At 42.2% G+C, this 7,621-nt stretch overlaps 1 pseudogene; it reads left to right on the top strand.

Annotated features, from left to right (window-relative positions):
* The first annotated feature begins 1,212 nt into the window (after positions 1-1,212).
* LOC124513987 (serine/arginine repetitive matrix protein 1-like) lies at positions 1,213-3,858 on the top strand (annotated as a pseudogene).
* Positions 3,859-7,621: the final 3,763 nt, after the last annotated feature.

Below are 7,621 nucleotides of genomic sequence, written 5' to 3'. Positions count from 1 at the left end.
AGCCCAAGATATTTTTTATTTTGTTTTTTTTTAAATTTTTTTAATGTGTATTTTTGAAGGAGAGAGAGAGACAGAGTGTGAGTGGGGGAGGGGCAGAGAGCACGAGACACAGAATCTGAAGCAGGCTCCAGGCTCTGAGCTGTCAGCACAGAGCTTGATGTGGGGCTCAAACTCACAAACCACAAGATCATGACCTGAGCCACAGTTGGACGCTTAACCGACTGAGGCACCCAGGCGCCCCTATTTTAAAGTAAAGTTATAAGAAAAATGTCTTCATTCAGCTGGATGACTGCCTCTACAAGCAAAAAGAATTCTGGACATATTTTGAGCAATGGCAGGATCTTTAGGATGAAGTGAATATTTGTATATGTCTAAGTTCTGCTATGTTTATTTTCTGGGCGTCATGTATCTTGAATTGTCGTTTGCACTACCGTTTGTAGATAACTCATGAAGGCTCTGAAGATGAGAGGGGATCCCCTGGTGCTGGGTACTGGCAGTGATGGCAGAAGAATAGCAAAGTATTCAAGGCAAAGAGCCTCACACCAGGTTCCATATCAGGTAGCCTCTGTTAGTTATGAAATTGCCAAAACCAGACATTCGGAAAACTGTTATACTTATGCTGTTGGAACACATAAAATATCACCCCGTTCCCACCCCCATCACATATACTTGTATTTCAAAATACAGAAAACCTTCATAGAGAGCACAACTGACATTTGATTCACTAATTAACAAAATGGGATTTAGGCTGGAAATCATTTTTAGCAAGCGTAGAGCATAAGCCTCAGCAAACCAGCCGCCTTGTGCTCCGAGGGCCAGAAGGAGCGGGAAGAATTTGATGAGCTGACAGCTGGTTGCTTTCGCCAGTCTTTCCCGTGGAGGACCTAGAAGATCTAAACATGATCCATCTTATTATGGCCTTCAAATATCAGCCCAATATATACACAAGTTAAAAACATATACAAGCATGCACCTCTACCCTGACTACATAAAGTTTACATTAGGGTGGATCCAATAGCTGAGATCGACAGTATGCATCTACTAGAAAAAGAAAATAGGCATGGGGGAAAGAAGACAGTACAAATTTTTAATATCTCAGTCTTAGTTTGGAGCTTGGGGTATGAAAACTCTGACATCACAATAAGAAAAATCAATACAGAGGCAGCAAGATGGACACAGGATTCTGGAACAAGTGCAGAAAAGGACAGTCGGTTCAGCAACAAACAGAAGAAGCTACTGAAGCAGCTGAAATTTGCAGCATGCCTGGAAAAAAAGGTGGATATGAGCAAAGTAAATTTGGAGGTTATAAAGCCTTGGGTAACAAAACGAGTAATAGAAATCCGTGGGTTTGAGGATGATGTTGTGATTGAGTTTATATTCAATGATCTGGAAGTGAAGAATCCAGTCTCAGAAATAATGCAAATCAACCTGACTGGGCTTTTGAATGGAAAAAATGCCAGAGAATTTATGGGAGAACTGTGGGCCCAGCTCTTAAGTGCACAAGAAAACATTGCTGGAATCCCTTCTGCTTCTCTAGAACTGAAGAAAGAAGAAATAAAACAGAGACAAATTAAAGAAGAAAAGTTGGCATCTTTGAAAAAGCAAGATGAATACAAGGATAAGAGGGATAAGGAAGAAAAAGAAAGCAGCAGAGAAAAAAAGGGAGAGGTCTGGAAGCCCAAGAAGATGCAAATTCAGGTCTCCTTCCCCTAGAAGATGAGTTTCCCCTGTCAGGAGAGAGAGAAAAGAAAGCACAGTTATTCTCAGTGTCCCCACCACAGAACCAAGAGCCAGAGTCCTTCCCCTGCTCCAGAAAAGAAGGAAAAAACTCCAGAGCTCCCAGAACCATCAGTGAAAGTAAAAGGACCTTCAGTACAAGAGGCCATTTCTACTAGTAACATCCTGAAAGTTCCCAAACCTGAACCTGTACCAGAGTCTAAAGAATCTTCTCTGGAGAAAAACTCCAAAAAAGAAAGAGAAGGAGAAACCTGACCAAGATCTCAGTCACATTCAAAATCAAGATCCCAGACACCGTCTGCTCTCCTTCTCATACTCAACCTAGACGGTGTCATAGATCCCGATCAGGATCAAACTCACCTCAAAGGTGGCCATCTCCTCGAAGAAGAACTCCACCAAGAGGAATGCCGCCTCCACCCAGGTATAGGAGGAGTAGATCTCCAGTAAGGCGAAGGCGTTCGTTCATCAGCATCCTTGTCTGGAAGTAGTTCATCATACTCTTCATCTGGTTTCTGGTCACCGCCAAAGAATCCTCCTGAGAGGACATCCAGCCCCCCTCAAAAAAGTGGTAGGCTATCTCCTTCAGCAAGTCCTCTGAGGTGAAGGCATGCATAGGCCATCACCTCCAGCAACTCCACCGCCTAAAACTCATCATTCCCAAACACCTCAGCAGTCAAACCGTACAAGAAAAAGTCCTGGTTCTGTCTCTCCAGGGAGAACTTCAGCTACAAAACACAAAGGTACCAAGAAAAAAGACTCCCCTTCAGCAGCACCTAAGCCTAGAAAAGTAGAGTTACCTGAATTGGAAGAAAATAAATGTGGCAAAATAGCTGTAGCAGATTCTGTGCAGCAGAAACATCAGTACAGATGACAGAACCAGCAGTATTCATCTGATTCTCGTTCCTCTTCTTCCTCAGAAGATGAGTGACCCAAGAGGGCCCATGTGAAGAATAGTGAGGTAGGCAGGTGGTGGAGACATTCCCCTTCTGGGAGTACCTCTCCATCACCTTGAAAGCACCAGAAAGAGACTTCTCCTCGTGGTAGATGGAGGGGGAGCCCCTTCCCACCATCCACCAGAAGGCTCCGTTCTCCTTCTCCTGCCCCTCCTCTTCATAGGCGCAGGTCTCCCATGCTGCCACCTCGACGAAGGACTCCTTTTCTCCACCCACCCCACCATCAGCACTCACCTTCCCCAAGAAGATACTCTCCTCCAGTACAGCAGAGATACTCTCCTTCTCTGCCTCCAAAGGGAAAAATGGCTTCTCCCCCTCCCCTCCTAAATGCAGGAAATTGCCATCTTCACCACCAAACTGTCAGGTCTCCCATTCTCCACCTCCTGAAGAAGCTCCCCAGTCACCAAGAGACATTCGCCTTCATTATCATAAAAGCATAGGAAAGTGTCTTCCCTGAGCTAATCTACCTCGGAGCCCCAGTCACCACCACCAAACAAACGGCATTCGTCCTCACCATGGCCTCGAGCTCCTCAGACTTCCTCAAGTCCTCCACCCATTCAAAGAGGAGCATCATCATCAGCCCAAAGAAGGCAGTCCCCGTCTCCACATATGAGGCCCATTAGGAGCGTCTCCAGAACTCTGAAAAACCAAAAAGACAAAAAAGGCTCCCTCACCAAGCCCTCAGTCTGTAAGGAAGGTCTCACCCTCCTGATTTGTCTCAAGATCTCCTGAGCCAGCAGTTAAAAAACCCCAGCACCTCAGTCTCCTGTCCAGTCTGTCACCCTCTACCAACTGGTCACCAGCAGTACCGGTCAAAAAGGCTAAAAGGCCAACACCAAGCCCATCTCTGGCGAGGAACTCGGACCCCAAAGGAGGTGGAAAGAAAAAGAAGAAAAAGAGGGACAAGAAACACAAGAAGGATAAACACAAGAAGCACAAAAAACAGGAAGGAAAAGGCCGTGGCCTCAGCCACTGCAGCTGCGGCTGCTGTAACCCCTGCAGCCATTGCTGCTCCCACAACCACAACAGCACAGCAGGAATCAGAGGCAGAGCCTGAGCCTAAGAAGACCAAAAGTGAGCCCAAAGACAACCTCGACGACTTAGAAAACCACCTGCGCGAAAAGGTGCTAGGTCGATGCGGAAGGCTCAAGTGTCCCCACAGTCTTAGGTGGGAATGTGTGTCACGATGTACATTTTATTCGGTTTGTATGCAATTCAATTTCAAAATTGCTAGAGTGTGTTTGAGCTTTAAACTATATAACATTTGTTGTAATGATTGCTAGATTGAAGTTCACTGTATAAAAAAAGGGCACGGATTTACACTGTGAAAAGTGTCCACAGTGTGTTAGTGACATTCTTTCATTGACAGCTGACATAAATTCATTTACAGTGAAATATTTTAGCCAAAAAAAAATCCCCTTTTTTAAAAATGGGGTTTAAATATTGTTGGCATTCTTATGGTTAAAGGCCTTGGCTATTCCCAGAGGTTTTTCTTTCTTTTCATTTTTTTTTCTTTATTTTTTCTTATTTGAATCTTAGCACCCATTTAAGTTATAATGCTTCCAACCTTATATGGTTTGCAAGCTAGCCCAGACCACTGTTGAACTACCACAGAAGTATAAACGACTATTTTAATGCCACAATCTTTCCTGTTGCCTGTGGAGTCCCTGGTGAAATGAATCCGGATTTGAGCTCTAGGATGAGACAGAAAATGAAAGCATGTTGTTTGCCAGGACACTGTGGGTTTATATGGATGTGTTACAAGTTGGTTTGGAACACTGCAATTTCATTCTATTCTGTGGTGGGTTTTTTTTGTAAAGGCAATTAACTAGTTCCAGGAAGGATCCTTCAGTTATATAAAAGTTTGTTTTATGAAATGTCACAGCTCCATTCATAATTTTGTCTTGGTCTTCCAACTGGTATATACAACTTTCAGAGCTCTCATATTTGGAAGGCTGGAAGGGCCCAGACTTTGAAATAGTGTGCTGTTTTCACTGTTTCTGTTTTGTTTTGTTGTTGTTTTTAAACTAAAGCTATATAAAGCTTGTGGATTAAACAGAGTAAATTTCTAAATTAAAAAAGAAGAAAAATCGATACAGTTCTATTTTCTTTTACAAAGCAAACAGCAAGCAACAGAGCAACTGTGTTTGGCCTGGCACAGAGTTGAACACTGCAGGGAATAGAGAGAGAAATGAATGAGACATGGACTGTGGCCCTGAAAAACTCACACTGCAGAGAGGGAAGTAGACACATAAATAATTACAGAATAGTGTGATACATGGACGAATGGCCCCATAATAGCAGTTGTCACTACTATATTTAGTAAGGAATTAGTGGGGCCATGTTGTAGATACACCATTGACATCACCATCTCATAACTAAGATTGTTCTATTTTGTGTCTATCCATTCCTGTCCTGAATTACTCCTCAATGAACCACTCCTAGACTCTCAAAGTGTTCAGTTTCATTAGAGGACCACATCATTTTATAAAGCAAAGTATGATATAATATTAATTTTTAAATATCCACATGTAATATATAATATTAATTTTTAAATCTCCATATGTAATACAAAGCTTCATAAGAGACTTGAAAGATACTCTTACATTAGCTAGATATAGAAACTTCTGAAACAAACTACCATGGAAATGAATAGATTTTGGTACAGAAATAACTGGAGGAAGCTGTTTGTTTCTACCAAAAATGTGACATTGTTACATCAACCCACCCAGTCTCCCAGGGATTCCAAAAAGTGGCTAAAGTGTCAGAGTATGTATGCCATTACCTCTTACTATTTCTGTATCAAAGAAATGAGTTCGGTATTTCAATTATATTCTTCCCTGTGGGGCAGGATAGCTAATGTATTATTTATTTAACAAAGGAATTAAAATTAAAATGCTAGCACTTCAATAATTTTGCCTAATTTCTCATCAATGAAAATAAAAAATAAAATTTGCAGGAAGTGAAACACATGTAGGTCTTAACCGTTTAACTCTCCCAATTCAGCTATCTATCAAACTTTTGATCAAAAAATGTCCCTTTGGATGGCCAGTTCTAAATAACAAATTTATTTGATTGCACCTAAAGAAAATCACAGTCTTAATCAAAAACTTGTTGCGTGACATTTCTGAAAGGTAATTCTTATTGGAGACTTCAACAGAAACATTTGGAGGGGAGTGAACATTCCTGTATGTAGTTGCACATAAATCTGAGTGAACTTTTTTTTTTAATTTTTTTTTCAACGTTTATTTATTTTTGGGACAGAGAGAGACAGAGCATGAACGGGAGAGGGGCAGAGAGAGAGGGAGACACAGAATCGGAAACAGGCTCCAGGCTCTGAGCCATCAGCCCAGAGCCTGACGCGGGGCTCGAACTCACGGACCGTGAGATCGTGACCTGGCTGAAGTCGGACGCTTAACCGACTGCGCCACCCAGGCACCCCTGAGTGAACATTTTTAACAGAAACTCACTAGGGTAGAAGTAACGGGCACTTGTTGCAAACTCACCTAAGTGCTTTTTTTGATATGATATGTAATGACGGTAAAAAATACATGAACCTGTATAGAGTTGTTGGATAACTATACCTGCAACTAATGTAACAGTGTGTGTCAATTATACTCAAATTTAAAAAGGGGTGGGGCGTAGATGGCTCAGTCGGTTGAGTGTCCCCCTTCAGCTCAGGTCATGATCTCATAGTTTGTGGGTTCAAACCCCATGTAAGGCTCTGTGCTGACAGCTCAGAGCCTGGAGCCTGCTTGGATTCTGTCTCTCCCTCTCTCTCTGTCCCTCCCTTGCTCATGCTCTGTTTCTCTCTCAAAAATAAATAATAATAATAATAATAAACATTTAAAAAAACACATGAGCCTTATTTCCAAGCCCTCGTCATGAAGAGAAACTGACAGAATCCCCTTATACCTTACCCCACAATTCTAGAGCCCAGTCTGAACAAGATGCTAACATAGTTAACCTAGGAACCTCCAGGGCAACACTACTGTTCCATAGCTCCCAACATGGTTGTGAAAGCTGCTTACAAGTTTGCTCTAACCGCTGTAGCATGTAAGCAATCCATTTCCTACCCAACTCTACACACACCTGGCTTAGACAATACAAGTGAGTGTGGAAGGATGATGGATCCAATCCTTCCCAAGATTTCATAAGAGCATGCGTTGAATACAGTTGACATCTAGCCCTGCAAAGCTCCTTTGAAAATCACATCCACAGCATGGATTCAGGCCACCTCCACCTTCACCCACAATGTAGGGGCACCCTTACTTTTATCTTCAATCTCTGTTCTGATCTGCTTCACAACCTACCTTTTATTCAGTGTCCTAAGCAATCCTTTTCATCCTAACATTGACCCTTATGACTTGTTATGCTATTTACAGCCTCACCTCACATCTTGGACCTAAAACTTCATACTGTTTTTCCAACACTGAAGTCTTGGTTGTGCTTTTCTCAGCTATGATTTGGCTATACCCTCTGATTCTACTTCAGAAGCTCTGGGTACCAACCTGGTTTATCTTGGCCCAAACTGTCACATGTGGAAGCCCCACAAGTGAAACATGGGAGAGACAACAAACACTGAGGGCCAAGAAAAAGTGGACAATTTGTATGTAACATGCATACATTTGTGCAAACAAAATACACTTGTATCATGCATTGGCTCACACTCTATTACAGTATGGCTTTATGTAACAAAGAACGTTTTCTAGAAAGCAATTCCAAAACATTATTTTCCAAAGCCTTCTTAAGATGAACAAAGAACACCGTGGCCTGCCTACCTTACTTATTCCGCTTTTCCAATGGAAGAGAAATTCAATAATAATTAAGGAAGCTCTGTTAAATGGGGAATACTTTTTTCCCACTTCTGATTTCAGTGTGGAAGGATTTTCCCTAAGTACATTCCTGGTCACCTGGTCTCTCTCCATTCC

This window comes from Lynx rufus, unplaced genomic scaffold (assembly GCF_022079265.1).
Source record: "Lynx rufus isolate CCGP_SWC_20201006 ecotype Redwood Valley unplaced genomic scaffold, mLynRuf1.p SCAF_19, whole genome shotgun sequence".
Classification (NCBI taxonomy): Eukaryota; Metazoa; Chordata; class Mammalia; order Carnivora; family Felidae; genus Lynx; species Lynx rufus.
Note: the sequence above shows the minus strand (reverse complement) of the source record. Positions and strands in the feature narration are given on the sequence as shown.